At 35.8% G+C, this 17,886-nt stretch overlaps 1 protein-coding gene across 2 annotated transcripts in view; it reads left to right on the top strand.

Moving 5' to 3' along the window:
* The window catches only part of nompC (no mechanoreceptor potential C), a 603,429-nt gene that overhangs the window by 153,055 nt on the left and 432,488 nt on the right, over positions 1–17,886 (top strand). The gene's annotated exons all lie outside the window — the stretch shown is intronic.

Raw genomic sequence — 17,886 nt, 5'->3', positions numbered from 1 at the left:
TTTCAAAAAATGTATAAATAATAGCTTCAATTATTTTTGTCTCTTAAAAAACTGGGAGGGTTAGGCCCCTGCAGTCCTGGCTTAGATCTGCAATTACCCCCTCCTTCGAAATCGAAGAGAATGGTTAAAGCACTGTAAAAAAAATGTGCATTGATACATTAATAATATCGGAGCAACCGGAAGAACCCAAAGAAATCTCACGGACACAATATTGTTCACTAAAACTCATAGACTTGAATCGAACCAGGAATTGTTCATACTAGAGTAGAGCGTTTAATTGCTAAGCCAATATGTTCTCCATTTTGAACTGATTAACCCTTTCGTGCATTACGTCCACTGGAAGTGGACATTGCTGATTGGTGGTTTGGGTACAAAACCTCGCGGCCAGAACCTCGCGGCGACAACCTCGCGGCCCAAAATCTCGCCAGGCCGAAACCTCGCGTGGCCAAAACCTCGCCGCCCAAAACCTCGCGGGACAAAATCTCGCCGGGCCAAAACCCCGCCTGGCCAAAACCTCGCCGCCCAAAACGTCGCGGGCCAAAATCTCGCGGGGCCAAAACCTCGCCTGGCCAAAACCTCGCGGGCCAAAATCTCGCCGGGCCAAAACCTCGCGCCCCAAAATATCGCCATACCCAAAATCTCGCCTGACCAAAATGTAAATGTTCCAATAGATGATAAGGATGACGGTATAAAAGACGCTGTTTCAGAAGAAGTATCACGGGTATTTGACCAAGTCCCGTGATACCATATGAAAATTCTATTTCTGTATTAGAGGATTTCAATGTGAAGGTAGGGCGACAGGATGTTTTTAAACTGGTTATAGGGAAAGAAAGTCTGCATAAGGAAAGTAATGACAACTAACGAGGTTAGTTTAGTGAATTTTGGAACATCCAAAAACTTAAAATTTTAACAAAAATCTAATAATATTTATGAAAATATGAAATAATATATGAGTTTTTACGACGTCCCTTGATTATGTCCTATAGGTTAAAGGAGACGTAGATGACCAGGATGAAGGAAATGATCGAATAAAGAAAGTGGGAGGAAACGGGAATAACCCGAGAAAGCCCACGCACACGATGTTTTGTATCTTATTATTATTATTATTATTATTATTATTATTATTTGTAATGTGGAATTGCATATTAGGAAACACATTGGGTAAATTTTAAAGAAAAGTTTCATTCGCGGCGAGGTTTTGGCACGGCGAGGTTTTGGCACGGCGAGATTTTGGGCGGCGAGGTTTTGGCCCGGCGAGATTTTGTCCCGCGAGGTTTTGGGCGGCGAGGTTTTGGCCACGCGAGGTTTTGGCCCGGCGAGATTTTGTCCCGCGAGATTTTGGGCGGCGAGGTTTTGGCCACGCGAGGTTTTAGCCCGGCGAGATTTTGTCCCGCGAGGTTTTGGGCGGCGAGGTTTTGGCCACGCGAGGTTTTGGTCCGGCGAGATTTTGTCCCGCGAGGTTTTGGCCGGCGAGATTTTGGGTGGCGATGTTTCGGCCGCGAGATTTTGTTCGTATACCCTGATTGGTTACGATTATGCTCTGTCGGAACTCTCTACCCGCAACCCAAGTGCATTCTTTTTCAATAGAAGTTACCTGGATGCCCTGACGATCTGAAAATTTCTGCCACCTAGCGTGAAACTCTGAAAACACGGGTGTGACGTTATCGGTGCATACTTGAAACAGGCAAGAAAGAAGCGTGTCGAGTTCTTCTGAAAAATATGCTGATATCTTCTACGGAGGGTGTGCCAAGCAAGTGATATTTTTTCCTTTTCTTTGTTACAATGTCTGAAACAAGCTGACATCATGATATTACCAGATTTTCTTCTTGTATTTACAGAAATCTTCCAAACAGACATGTCCCATGTAGTGGACAGCATGCACTTGAAACACATTTGTCTGCAATAATCTGTTCACTGTAGTGGACTTCATGCATCTATTGAAGATATGATTGGTTTTGCAAGAAATGGTGCTTGTCACTTACAAAAATATAATTCTAGCCTCTATGGCAACCAATAAGCATCTTCAAGACTTCTTACTAATATATGTGTGAAATCTGCGTTCGATTTCCAGTTGATGTCACTACACTTGACTCCAATACGTTATGACAGACAAAATTGGTATGTTCATAACACCTCCGAAAAAGACCATCTTTCCTGAAATCAGGAACATGTAGACCTGTACACACAAACTGCCATGAACATATGTTACTTAGTATATTGAGGATGACGGAAGTGAATCAGCATAAGCGAATGAACAAAAAGAAATTGAAGATCCTTCTATGACTAAAAGCAACCAAAGACGACAACAAGCAAAATTGAGGTGATCAAAATGTGACAATAAGTTTTCTCAAAATGTTCCTCCATTTCTTAAAAATAACAATGTAAATATCACAGGAAAATTAACAAATCGATTTGTTTTAGCAGTTATTTAGAGATGACGTTGTAAATGACATTGTTTCAGACCAATCTGTATGCGAATCAAAATGGCAAGGAACGCGACAGCGTTGGTCTTATGATAAAGTTTTACATTTTAAAGTTGTAGCTGACGTAATGTCAGTAAACCGGTATGCAGATATGTTCATTTCTATGATAATTCACAGCCTCGGGATGTGAACGACAGACTCCATAAATTACAATATGTACTGAATAAACTGAAGGAGAGATTCGAATTTGCTGTGAATGATGAAGAGTATGAATGCATTGACGGGCAAATTATACAATTCAAGGATAGACGTAAAATAAACGAAGCCGGAAGCTTGGGGGTGAAAATTTGAGTAAGGGCACAGAGTAGTGGTTACATGTACGATTTTCATGAATATGTTGATTTTTAACTCTTATTACTTGTACCAAAATCATTTTGGCAAGTTTACTACAATATAACTTTCATTCCATTTATTTTTAGTGTAATTTTGCAAACTTTATGTCCTACAATTCAGAAATGATTATCTTACCCAAAATGCATGAAGTCCATTCAAGTGGACAGATAAAGATAATGATTAAATTCTGCTTATAAAATATCAAATTTCAAAATTTTCGATTTTACATGTCATAATAGTACATCAAGAACAATTTGTAAGAAAAAAAATCATAATCATAAGTCAATGAGAACATAATTCATGCATGAAAGGGTTAAAAACAAACCAGGTAGCTTCCAGTCACCAAACTGAATATTGTTAAATGATAACGTATGGCACTTTATCGGCGTTGTCAAGTCTTTTCCATACACAGAAAACTACAGTACTTGGACCTCTACTATTATCAAGATCCAAGCTACTGCAAACACCTGGGTGGTTGCTGCCAATGGAACAAGATAAATATAGGTATAAACATTTATGCTGTTCAACGTCAAAAATGTTCACCACTGTAGAATAAACGCGAGTGAAAAAAAAAAGACTTACTAAATTCTGATAATATAGGTAAAGACCTATATTATACTTAATCCTCATAAACATTAAAATATTTGCTAGCTCCACCTGAATATTGAATCACTTTAAGAGTCTAGAATTTGTCAGTTTACCAACTTCCGTACCACTTGCATTCAATTTTAATTATCAAACAAGTATTCACATTTTCCTAATGAAAATAGATTTATGTAATCATGCAAATTTACCAACAAATAAAATGTAAGTAATGTATTACTCTATATGTATTAACTCATTTAAATTTAGCCTTGGGATATAACTTTCATCTATGAACGAGAGGGTTTGAATGTAAATAGTTCCATCAGGTTAATTTGTTTCTGAAATTAACAAGTCCTTAAGTGCTTTAAAGTCATATTATACCCTTAATTTAAGGCATTACAGTGCCCATAAGAACTGAAGGAAAAATACGAGTAATATTAACGTCGAATCCATAGTTCTCGGGCTTGCTTAAATAAATAGTGACACTTCTGATGTCGTTAGAATCCAATTTAAGCTTCATTAGTACCTGTGAGGATGAAATGGTGACGTAAAAATATCTAAAACGACCAATATTAGTGTAAAATCTATAGTTTTTCGGCATAGCTAAGCTATTGGTGGCACTTAAGTCCAAGTTCAGCTCCCAGTGGGGACAAGATCCCGCTAACATTTCTATGTGGAGGGGCAGACATAAAAATGAATTTAAAAAAGACCCATATTAGTGTTGAGTCCATGGTTTTCGAAGTAACTTAGATAGGGAATGACACTCCAGATGCCATTTAAGTTCAAGTTCAGCCCACACTAGTACCCTGGGGAGATGAAAGACGAAACGAAGTTAAATGAAATCTTACAGTTTAACGTTCCACGATTATCTCCTTTATGCTAATAGAGACGATGATTTAAGCAAGTGAATGATAATGGGAGGATTGCTGAATTGAGAATATGGGAGGACATGGGAGTAGTATATCCTCAGAAAACCCCCGGATACGATATTGTCCACCACAAAGTTACTTGCCCGCTGTGGGGATGAATTGTAACATTTAAAAATAATTAACAATGACCTTCTGTATTAGTGCCGAATCCATAATATTTGAGCTTCCTAATTTGATTGGTGGCAGTTCCGATTACCTTTAAGTTCAAGTTTAGCCTCCAGTAGAGATAAAGCCTCTAGCACAAATAAGGAATGGTCGAAAATGATCGAAAAGACCGATTTTAATAGTAGACTGGCGGCACTCCATACACAATCTTAGTCTACGTTTAATCCTCACTAGCATCCCTAGGGTGGTGGGAAGAAGTTGAGATATAAAAATAATCGAAATCGACCGATATTGTCAACAGTTCTCGATGTCGCTGAGAAAAATAGTTACACCTGATAAGCTCCTGATAAGCTTAATGTTCAAATTTAGCCTCTATCAACATGGAAGGAGGAGCGGTGAAAAACAAAATATCTCAAATGACTGAGGTTAGGATAGAATCCATAATTTGGGTTCATCAAGCTACTTACTTACAATCGCGATGACATTTAATCCCAAGTTTAAGCATGAAGGCGAATGTTAGCTGGATTGGGAATTTATAGTGTGAGGAGTAAGACACGCGAAGAGGCGGTAGTTGGAAAGAGCGACACGTAAAAATAGAGCAAAATTACTGATATTAGTGTGTAATTCATAGTTTTCGGGGTCACTGAAATGAATAGTGACGCCCTCAATACCGTTCAACCCCAAGTTCACCTCCATCTGCAAAGGGGAGGGGAGGGAGGTGAAAAGTAAAATGTCAAAAAATGATAGAGGTTTTGTGTCGAATTCATAGTTTTTTGGGTTGGTTAAACGTTTAACCCATTTGAAATGACTTTTGGAAGGTAGTACCCACAAGCTACGTTTTGAGATCAGCCAATATGATTAAAGGCGCATTCTGTGTAAGAGTAGGGTGTTTCAATGTTTATGCCAGAAATAGAGTATCTTGTGTATTTTCATCTTTACACTTTCATTGAAATAAATATTCTAAAGGGAAGGGGAATCGCCATCTTCCACTTCTCCCCGTGCGAAGGTCGGGCATTTCAGCTAGTTACTAGTAGATTTCACTAAGTTGAAAAAAAGAGATATAGATGAGTGTAAATTATTAGAAAAAATATGCATGATCTTCGAGAAAATCTACTTTTTTTTATATAAATATAAAGTTAAAAGTTATACTGTAAGTATTATAACAATGCCACTTGTTAAGATTAAACTCATACTGAACTATATAGGCTATTAATTGAACATTTCATTATAATACTCACAAGAGGGTAGTGTAGTGTAAGATAAATGAAAATGAAATCTTTAAGTTTAACGTCTCACAATTATACCTTTTAGGCTAAGGGGAACGATGATTAAGGGAGATGAATGATAATGGAAGAATTCGTGGAATGAGAATGTAGGAGGAAATGGGAGAACCCGAGAAACCCCATGTACACGATGTTGTTCACCACAAATTTACTTGCCCGGAGATCGAACCAGGGACCATAAACACCAGAGGGAAGCACTGTATCACTGAGCCACCATGTCTCCTAGAGTCAAATAAAAGAAATATAACTCATTCACTCTATGGCCTATGGAACCCGGAGGTCGGGTTCACAAAAGCCCTCCATTGACTTTCCTCCTTCGCCAACTGGATGCAATTTCTAATTTTTGCGAGATTTATCTTAATATTGCTCTGCTCTCCTACCTGAGTCTAGGTCTTCCTAATGGTCGTTTTCCAATTGGATTTCCAGTTAAAACTTTGAAAGCGTTCCTACTTTCTTCCATTCTAGCTACATGACCTGCTCACCTGACCCTTCTAGACTTGATGATCCTGTTTCGTAAACGATATGAATTACCCTAACAGCACAATTACATAGCAAGTATATGCCTATCGTGTTACCTCAGGTACATGGGAATGTGTCCAATATGTGCCTTATGTACCTCTGAGAGAGAAATCACATGGATGGCAAGTGATAGTCACAGTCTATGTCCGCCCCTAAGCACATGCCTGACATGTATCTGGAACGTGCCTAGTATGTTCTAGGTATGTTCCCCGTGCCGTAAGCGTCATTGAAGCACAAAATTACTCCCCAAAATATGTTAAATCTCCTATATGCATGATGTGTTTCCATTAAGGTGAGTCTAAAAACACTTTAAACAAGTAAAAAAAATGTACCCTAGGGTGGGAGCGAACTACCAACCTTTGGAGTACTAGCCGCGCGCTCTTCCGACTTGGCCAAGGAGGCGGTGAAAAGAAAGTCGCTTGTAGAGGAATAAATTGTTGAGGTCTTTTGAATTTGACTAATAAGAGTACTACTTTAAGCGCGTATATTCGACGATAACTGTTTGGTATCAGAGATAATTTGCTCGCCATGTAATTTTATAACAAAATGACGAGTGTCTATTTATTTTATTTCATGGTTCTTCCATATTCACTTTCAAATGATCGGCGACAGTTGCCATCTAATAAAGTTGATGCGTTTGTTGATTCTAGTAAACAATCGCTTAGACAAAGAAGAAACAAATGCATCAAATATGGGAGATGAATTTAGAACACGTAAATGGCGCATGCCTAGCACATCTTGTGCTGTTAGGATATCTGAAACAGTATGTACCTAAAGGACGTACTAAGAACATGATAGATATATGTCCCAAGTGGCGACATAAAAGCAAATGACTGTTAGAGTGCGAAACTGAGCCAGGTATATACTAAATGCTACATTTGTGGTACATAGTTGCAAATATTAATTAGGTGTAACAAGTACCTAAATCTGTAGGTAGCTGAAGTACATACTTAACACATGAATATCATATGTGCCAACTGTCGGGTACCTAGAAAGTAGCTGGGACACCTCAATGGCACATGTCTAGCAGATCTTGTGCTGTTAAGGAAGAGGCATGATTATCGTTTTATATATTTTAAGCTTCAAATTCCTCGACAATTTGCGACGACAAATGATTTTGAACTGAATAAAATTAATAATACGAATTTCCTAATGCTTTTATTCAACATTTTATTTCTTCCTGTAAAAAGATGGAGATATTAAACTTGAAATGACGATTAACATAAACTTTAAACTTTGTTTAAGTGTAATAGTAGCCAAGACGAGACATATGAATCGATATATATATCACATATAGGTCTTCGGTGACTCAGTGGTTGATTGCTTACCTCTCGTCCGTGGTTCGATTCCAGCTAACAAGTAGTGAACAAACGTGTGAATGATTTTTTACACTTCAGTCATTCTACCATCATCATTGCAGTCCCCTTTTGGTGTGTAATCGTGGGCGTTAAGCTAAAAAAAAGAGAGAGAGAGAGAAAGGAAGGAAGAAGTAATCACATCTACCTGCAGAAAATGGCTGTTGCCAACCTGATGGAAATCATAGTTTTTATTTTTCTAGACTATTTCTTTTAAAACCGGAAAACTATACACTATTAGGTAGCAGATTGTATCTACAGTATTAGTGTTTGATTTTCCCCAACATTGCCACACGTAACAACGGAAGCGTTTCCCCATTTATTGACAATTGGCGTGCCTTTGCACCAACATCAACAGAATCACATTCAAAACAATTACCGGAACTGAACTCATCTTAAATTCTCATTTGATTTTTTCTTCATAAACATTTTTCAAAACTTTATTAGAGTGCTAATGCTAGGAGTAAGAGCGTGCATAATGTTAATTTTAGTAACAAGAATGAAAAGAAATAATAAAAAAGAATGAAAAAACAGAAGTGATTATTCATGTCACATTGTCCTTGAAATTAATCTCCCTCCTTTTCCCTGATAAGGTCATTTTCTCCTGTGTCCACTTCCATTTTGACTTTTTTTTATCGTTATTGTATAACGGAGGAGAATGTGTGTGTGTGTGTGTGTGACTGTTAGCTACTTGTTGCAGGACACGCGCGAACGAGACCCCCACCAACTCATAACGCGTTGCAGAGGGAGTTTATAAGCGCGTTCAAGAAACTCTGATTAGCCGATAAGATTCCCCCTTTCCTCCTCCTGCTTCTGTAAGAAAGCAAGTCAAGGTGCATGCTAGAGACAGGCACAAGGTCATACCAGTTTAAAGTCACGAATAGTCCATACTGGCGACTGCCAAGGTTTCTTTCCTCCATATCTCCGCAGTAAGATAGTCTTCGGGATAACAACTTCCCTTGTATTTTTGTTGTTTGGATTGAAATGGAAGCATTCTTGCTATATACCACATGGTGAGGGAATAAAGTGTTTGTCAAAGAAGGGAATATACTTAGAGAATATACGTATAACAGTATTAACTTTCCCATTAGAATCATGGGGGGTTCTGAATAGTTCAATATTTTTTTTTCTTAATTTTTTCTTCAAACTTCTGTATTATCTTCAGTTCTAACTAACTTTTCTCCATTTTTTTTTTCGAATTCACATTTTGAACAATTCTAGCCCTTTCCTACAGTTTCTGGTTAAACCAGTTGAGAATGCTCCAAGAGCATTGCCAGAACGAACTTTAAAAGAATGGAGAGATGGAGTGGGAAGGATAACTGTCATTGCTCCTGGATGTAAAACTAAATCATTTTATCCGCACCTTCTTCTGTTTCTCTAAAAATTTCGCAAAATATCATCTCTCTATGACTTATGGTTCTAGAGATAATGACAACTTACGGTTAAATCTCTCGAAATTCGAACTTTTTTGACCAATATCTGGGGAACGGTAACCTGTTGGCCAGTGGCCATCGGTTACTATTTGGTACCAAATGTTCACCATCCTTTTAGGTATTGATCAACAGCAATATGATCTCTCTATGAGTTACGGGTCCCGAGATATGGCTCCTTAAATCTCGCGAAGTCGGATTTTTTTTTCGGCTAATATCTCGGGAACGATAAGTAATAGAGAAATGATATTGGTGTTGATCAATACCTAAGAGGATGGTAAACATTTTGGTACCAGTAGTAACCAGCAGCCAGTAGGACAGTGGCCACCTAGTACTATTTGGTACCAAAATGTTCAGCATCCTCTTAGGTATTGATCAATGCTAGTATCTTCTCACTATAGCTCTTGGTTCCCGAAATATGGCTTCTTAGATCTCCCGAAATTGGACACTTTTTTTTTTTTACTAATATCTCGGAAATGGGAAGAGTGGCACGAAATATTCCATCACTTTCTCAGAGTTTTTGATGCTCTATAAAACTGAGGGCTCAAAATTGAAAAATTCGCAAATAACAAACAGACACACAGACATAGAGAATTAAGTAACGAACTTTTTAAGTTCGTTGAACATGTCATCCTTTCAATAACTGAATAATAAATACAGTCTGCTAGTCAGGGGCGCACCCAGAAATTTTTGTTGGAAGGAGTCTAAAGTTTGGGGAGGACCAATACTATATAATATTACGTCTATTATAGAATATACGTACTATATAGTATTATAGAACACAATACGTCTATATAGTATTAAGGCAGTGTTATTCTGCACTCGAAAAGACAAGTAATTGTTAATTACTGCCACGTATATTCTCAGGGAAAAAACGATAGAACTAAATTGATTGTATATAAAAAGAAAGAGTACTGAAACTACAGATGAAGTGTAAGATCGAATCTTTATGCTGCATCAATCATTTCATTGCTAAACGAGTATACTTTTATTAAGAAAATGCTCAAATAATTGTCGAGTTACGATTTTGGGAGGGGGTCGCTACCCATGGTTCCCCCGCATGAGTGCGCCCCTGCTACTAGTTAAGATTGTATTTTTTTTAAATACACAGTACATAAATATGTGAACAATGAATGAAGCAGAATAAAAATAAATAAGTATAATTATTGGCAATGATTCACATACTGTTAGAGGCATAAAAATTAGTTTTAGTCGATTTTCGGCTCATGAGAATTTACCCTCAAAGCATGCCATTTTATTCAGCTTTCTCGATTCATATTGTCTTTATTCCTTCGCACAATATTAGTTATACAAAAAAAGAGAGAATTAGTTTTGAATTATATCTGATAAACCATATTTTGTGTACGTCCTGTTTTATGTGTGATAATGAAAAAGTTAATGAAGATATACTTCAATATCAGTTTCATTTTAATTGATGAGGATATGCTTTAGTGTCAGTTTCATTTTAATTCATGAGGATATACTTCAATATCAGTTTCATTTTAATTGATGAGGATATACTTCAATATCAGTTTCATTTTAATTAATGAGGATACACTTCAGTATCAGTTTCATTTTAGTTTATGAGGATATACTTTAGTGTCAGTTTCATTTTAATTGATGAGGATATACTTCAATATCAGTTTCATTTTAATTGAGGAGAATATACTTCAGTGTCAATTTCATTTTAATTAATGAGGATATACTTCATTATCAGTTTCATTTTAATTGATGAGTAAATACTTCAGAATCAGTTTCATTTTAATAAATTGTGTGATTATCGATCAAAATTAATATTTACGTATACAAAAAAGAAATTGTTTTTGCTTAAGACTACATACGATCATTTAAATTCATCCATATAATTTTGTTCAGTTCAAGTATTGATTGGCATGCGTGTCATGTTTTGATATGTTTTTCCTTATATACCCAACGCTAATATCATATTGTACAATTTATAATAACTATGCTTAGATGCACTGTTAGGAAAGGGGACGTTCTCTAACTTCGTTCTTCTCGGTAACCTTTGCTGTTATCTATTTGTTTTCATGTTACATATCTGGTATTGTTCAGTAGGTACCAAATTGAGTAGGCATAGTGCCCCCATAACATAGTGAAAAGGGGTGACTGCTTATTGTAATGTGCACTAGGATGCCACACTTTCTATATTCCTATCAAAAGTTCAGTGCTTCTCAGAAGCAAACTAACAATCAAAATGCATATAGGCCTACAGTACGCACGTGTATGTATACTCATATATAACTGTCTTCTTGTAAGAATGTAATTTGATAAGGATTTTGCAGGATACTTTTAATACAGATACTATGTGTATAATCGGGAAATGTATATTTGTGGTAAATTTCATAGGAAAAGAATTATAAATACGAAAATTATAATGAGTAAAATAAAATGTTGCAAAATGACAATAATATTTTATTTTCGCTTTATTGTTCTTATTTACTGCTCTTTTACCATGAAATTTGACACATACATGTCTTTGCCGATTATACACATACTAACATTATAAGAAATACGGGCGAATTCGTTATCAAATTATATTCCTAGAACAACATATTTATAGACATGCGACAATAATTTTGGACATGAGTGTACCAACGGTTCGATGAATATACTCCTGATACTTGTGTTTATTTCTTTCCTTCTCAACTAGGAAATCACTGCAACGTGACGATAATGGGTGGATAATTGCTCGTTTTACAACATGGGAAAACTTGGCGACTGGAAGATCCATTTTGTTTCTTTCAATCACCTCAACATGGAGAATAGAGTGGCTCAGCAGTTAAGCGCTCTGTTTATCTTGAATAATCCATAGTTCGAGCCCAGACTATGAGTTTTAGTGAGCAATATCGTATCCGTGCGTTTTCTTTGGGTTCTTCCGGTTCCTTCCATATTTCAATTACCCAGTATTTATCCATTTGTTTTAGCCTAAACAACATAATTTTGGGGTGTGAAATTAAAGATGTCATTTCATTTTAACTCAGTGATAATTTACCACATTTTGCCCTAAATGTTAGCAAAAGGAAAGTAAGACAGATTATGTGAATTTAATGCTTTAAAAGAAGAATTTAGATATTTTATACATTTTTGCATATATAATGTTAATATTGAAATTATGCAATGCATATCGTGCTTATGATTTTTTCAAAAGAAAATATATAAAATTGACTGATAACTAACGAGCAATGGAGTGACACATTTTTATTTTTATTACGGAATAGCAATCTTATATTAAGGACTCAATTGATAGCACGGAGGGCTACCCCCTGAGTTTTCTTGGCCCCAGACACAATGCGTCATTATGTGCTATATTGATACCAAAAAATACGAATTAGACAGTACCGTAGTAAAGGGTGTTTTATTTTAAATTCGTTTTAATTCTTTTAAGAAAATACCAGATTAAGAAGTGTAGAAAACAACTAGGAATGACTGATAGATAAGGAAAATATCAAAATGTTTACATAGATTTATTCAAGAATTGTTGAAAAGGAAAAAGAAATTTGACATGGAATGTCTTTTTCAAAGATTCCAGGTTGCGACGGAAAGAAGATACACTTTGTATCAGACCACATATTAATTTTCCATTTTCTTGTAGCTCGGTATTGAGCGCATTTAAATGTGTCAGAATGCCTTTCAGGAAAGTCACAGCTAATATACTGTGTTCGTTTGCTAGAAACTCAAGATGCTTCCTTGTTTCTTGTGTGTCCAAGTTGTCTAAGAAAGAGGTCACTTCTTTTGTTTGCCAAAAACGTTCAAGCATTTGACCTTTACTTAGACAATGAATATGATTGTATTGAAGTATGTCAGAATGCGCTGAACCACACTCAGAGTCAGATAGAAACCCTTTGAAATGTCTGTGCTGAAGAGCAGAGCGAGACCTCCTAAAATCAACCAACTTGATCAAGCTGTACATTACTTCTTTCGGAGTGGCACTAAGTTTTCCACAAAGGGCTCCCTGGTGAATTATGCACTGATAAGACAGTATCCCAGCATTCTTATCCTTGATTCTCTTTATTAGTTCCTTTTTCTTTGCCGATCATTGGTGGGATCCCGTCAGTTGAAAGGGACACCTTTCTATCATAACTAATGTTTGATTTTGTCATGAAGTCATTAAGAGCCTTGAATTTCTCCGCAATCCTTACCTTTAACCCTTAACGACGGAATTACTTAAAATAATTCAAAAAAAATGTTCAGTTAGATATTCTACATAGATGAGGATTATTAAAGTTAAGCCAACAGATAAGTATGGAAGAAAAAATGACTTTTCACTATGTATTTCCGGTATGTCGCGAATTCGAGACATTCGCAGGTAGATTACGCTTCTCTCTTCACACAAAAAATAAGAATGCTTATAAATCTTACATTTAGAATATGACAAATTATTTCTAAATTAATACTGAGTCAGTTTTTATATATATATATATATATATCTTACTCGACAACTTTCTGTCACATTTAGTAATTTTCAACTACTCATGGAATTCCAGAAAACAATTTTTGTTCACGGTTCGTACATGGATGAACATTACATTTGGAACACTTTATCACTGTATGTCCCTTGCAGTTTGACTTCTTGCTACGCTGCCTGTTTTCATAACAAGAGGTCAGTGCGCTACTGCATCTGCGAGCACTTCAGTATTCGGAGTTGCCTGCACTGGACAGTGCGACAACTTCAAATTTGAATTTTAAGTAACTTAGAATTTTGTCCAATTTTTGTCCATTTTTGTCCACCCAAGAAAAAAGAAAGATTGTATCAGTCAAAGAACCGAAGGGGGGCCATTTCAAAATTTGGGACACTTCGATCACCTGTAGTGCGACATCTTCAAATTTGAATTTTAACTAGCTCAGAATTTTGTCCAATTTTTGTTCATTTTGCCCACCCAATAAAAAAAAATTGTACCATTCAAATAAACGAGGGAGGGCCATTTCAAAATTTGGCCACACCATTTAGTTTAGCTACGTCCTCAAATTCGAATTTTAACTAACTAATCAGAAAAGGTAGAAATCCTTCAGTGTTGATCGACAGAGCAAAAAACAATAATACGATAGATAGCAATAATAATAGCGACAATAATAGATAGCGAAAAGCGGTTTTCCGGAATCAATTTAGTGTTCTAAAAATATGTACCTTCTTCTCTCTTAATCCTGTATTCAAATCATAAGTAACAAAACTTAACCACTTCCGGTTTCAACATTATTTGCCATAGAACAAAAACCGTAATAGATAGCGAGAGGTGGTCTTCTAGAATCAATTACGTGTCCTAAGAAAATGTTTTATCTAGATTCTAATCTCCCTACTAAAGCCGAAAGTGATAAAAATCAACCACTTCCGATTCTAAGAATAAAAATGGTAACATAGATCGAAAATCGGTTTTCTGCAGTCAACTGAGCGTCCCAGGAATATATTCCATCATCGCTCTAATCTCTCTATTAAGACCGACAGTTGCAGCAAATCAACTACCTACGGGTTTAACTATGATTGCTATAGAGTAAAAACGGTAATAAAGAGAGAGAACCAGCTTCTGTAATCGATTAAGCGGAAATTTTGGGCTTTTTTCAAATTTCTGCTTTAAATTGATAAAGCAGACTTTGTTTCGCTTCTCTATAACACAAAAAGTGATTTAATTAGTGGTTGATGCTGATAATAATATAAAACCTCGAAAATAAACTATGAATTTCGAAAATATATTTCAAACGATTTTTCTTCAACACATTTACATTATGAATTCCAAAGGATTAACCAATGTATATAATAAGAATTTTTTAACCTGCTATATACAAAAGTAAGCAGAGTTGGCACGAACCATGGTTTGTTTTGAAAATGCCAAAAACCCGTTTTGGGGGGGATGTTTAAACCAGGCTTTTTTGGTTTAAATTGGGTTTTTTTGATTTAGATTCTTTGCTTTATGTATTTGTATTACATATTCACAGAAATAGGTTTGTTTCGCCTTGGTGTTATTATGCAACAGCGGGGTTATGCCGGAAGAACTCCCATAAGCTTAAAGAAGTGCGGTCAGTAAATTTCTTAAATTGAGAAGCTCCCGCCCTAACCATCGGGAAAATCCCGTCATTACTTGAAATGTAAGGCAATAACGGAAAAATCCTGTTATTGCTTTGCATATAAAATTTAAAGGTCAACGTATAATCAGTACGCTAAAACTCAGGTATTAAATTACAAATTTAGTGCGTAGATATCATTGAAAGTCCAATCCAAGCTGATGTTGAAAGCTACGCAGGCAATCGATAAATTTTGCCAATTTCTATCAATATATTTAAGAAATCTTGGCTTCTTTATAAAACAACAGGCATTTAGGCATGCAGGAATATACAATTTGGTTTCGTTTCGTATGTTTATTATTAACATCCTTGCGAAATACCGAGGTTATCAAGGAGAAGACTTTCGCTTAAACTGACATCTGAACCACTACTTGGTTTACGCATGAAAGAAGAGTTATGGTTCGACCGAGAATTGAACATGGGACACCTTGATTAAAAGGTGAAAGGGAAATAAAACTATTGCTGGTGGTTTGATATCTGGAAACGTAACCATGAAGTTCACACGATTCGCATTTTTCGTTCTTTTTATTTTTGTGGTTTAAACCAGTTATTAAAAAAAAAAGTTGGGGTAAACCAGCCAACCCTAAAAGTGAACACTTTTTAAAAAATACACAAATAACTAGCAAAATTGTATGTGTATTTTTACTTCAAAATATTCCATACCCTCTTTTTGAAACAAAATAAAATTAAAATAAAACATAAGAGAATACTTAGATTTATATGATACACTTAAAAGCTGCACATCTAGAGCTTTTGGTTCTGTATATTCTTGAAATTCTACAGTTGAGTTTTACATAACCACCATCATGGTTTACCCAATCCTCAAGTTTTCTGAATTTTTAACAAGAGGGATTCAACATATCATTACGGAACTCCCCCCCCCCCCAAAAAAAAAAAGGACTAAGGAATATATTTAAGTTAAGCTAAATACAACTGCACAACAGAAATGAGTGAGTGATTAGCTTTTGTGCTTCTATCGGGAAGTCCGGAATTCAATCCAGGATTCGACCATTCTGACAAAGCTTTTCTTCATTCCATCTGTGAAGTAGAAATAGTGCGTGTGCCGTGAGTTGGCCGACTTCCTTTCTTATTGTTTTTAAATCGTTATTATTACTAATTACCAGCAGTGACAGTTTTACGAAGGTTAGGGGGGCGGTCTTTCGGACTGAAGCCTGTACCCCAAAGTTACGGAATGTCTGCAACAAACGAAATATCTATTAGTTATGCCTTATAAACTTTAAGCTACCTTCAAATAAAGATTACAAATGTTTAGAAAAACTAAACATTAGTAAGAAAAACCCTTCCCAAAATACTTTTCTAAATCCGCCACTGATTCTCAGTATAAAATGATCTTTAAGGTTGTATCCGGAAGATTATTGCTAAACATATAAACGAAACGAAATATTAGTTATGCCTGTACTCATAAACTTCAAGCACCTCCCAAATAAAATTAGGAGTTTTTTAGAAAACGAAACAATCAGAAAATCCCCTCCTAAAGTACTTTTCTAAATCCGCTTCTGATTATTTGTATAAATTGGTATTCAAGATTGTGTCCGGAAAATTATTACTAAATCACTTCACAACTACAGTATAACAGAAATGTGGAAGTACGGTTTGACGGATATATTGAAAAACGTACGCTTTGACGGATAAATAGAAAAACGGCAAGTTTAACTTTGGCGCTAGAAGCTAGAGTACTAAGCTCTTAGAAATGAAACACGAATGACAAACTAAAATGATCTAGAGAAGAAAAAAGATGTCGATAACTCAAAAGTTAAAATAAAGTTAAATAGCCTCTAAAATTGCCCTCAAATACTACATTCTTCATGTTAGCTTTAATTCGTAAAACATGTGCTCCATACATCTTGATGGTGAATTTCAGAGCGAAATATCTCATTTAGGTCATGGAATTCTTATCTAACTATAGAATATACTATAAGAAAGCTATTTAGATAGAAAAATCATGAAAATGAAAAAAGCCAAAATTTCCAAAATTCTCGTTTTTTTTCACAAAAAAGTCTGCTTTTTATGTAAAAAAAAACATCGATTCAAAAAAGCCGGCTTTTTTGCATCTCTACATGCTGGGCATTTGTTTTGGATGAAATGTTACGAAACCAAAAACATTTAAGAACGATATGGTAATTAGTAACGGTAGTGACAGTAAAAGCTAGAGACACCACTTTTATCAGAAAAATATCACTTTAAATGAAGAGAAAAGAAACGTGCAATTATGTATTTGTATAAATGGGCTCATGTTCTCTAAACACGTAAAGAAACTAACTTTCACACATCCAAGCAGTGTTTCTTTCAGAAACAATGTTCCTGGGAGGCACACTTAGTATTCCGGGGAGGCATTACTGATACTATTCTATTTATTATTATATTATAGACGTATTACTTCGGTCTGCTCCGGGGGGGCAGTGCCCTCCCCCACCAAAAAACAGGTCTGGAAGAAACACTGCATCCAAGTATTATAGAATACAATGAATGTTCACGTTCTTGTCGCTGGAGACATGTTACGTTAGTGACATTTACGAAAAATGAACTATTTTTTTTTACAAAAAAAAAAAAAAAAGTAAAAATGAATAATTCAAACTTAAGGATGGACACTAAATTGGTGTGACATCAGCTACCTATGTACCCCAAAACCAAGTCGTATTTCTATTTAGAAAACGAGATTTTTATAAGGGACATCAATTTTGACCCTAACCGTGAAACGGTGTTAATAATAAATATACTGAGCATAACTAAAATTTTACCTGAAGGAATTTTTCAAGGAGTTTCATGAG

The sequence above is a fragment of the Thermobia domestica genome, chromosome 5 (genome assembly GCF_964235325.1).
Source record: "Thermobia domestica chromosome 5, izTheDome1.hap1.1, whole genome shotgun sequence".
Taxonomy (NCBI): domain Eukaryota; kingdom Metazoa; phylum Arthropoda; class Insecta; order Zygentoma; family Lepismatidae; genus Thermobia; species Thermobia domestica.
Note: the sequence above shows the minus strand (reverse complement) of the source record. Positions and strands in the feature narration are given on the sequence as shown.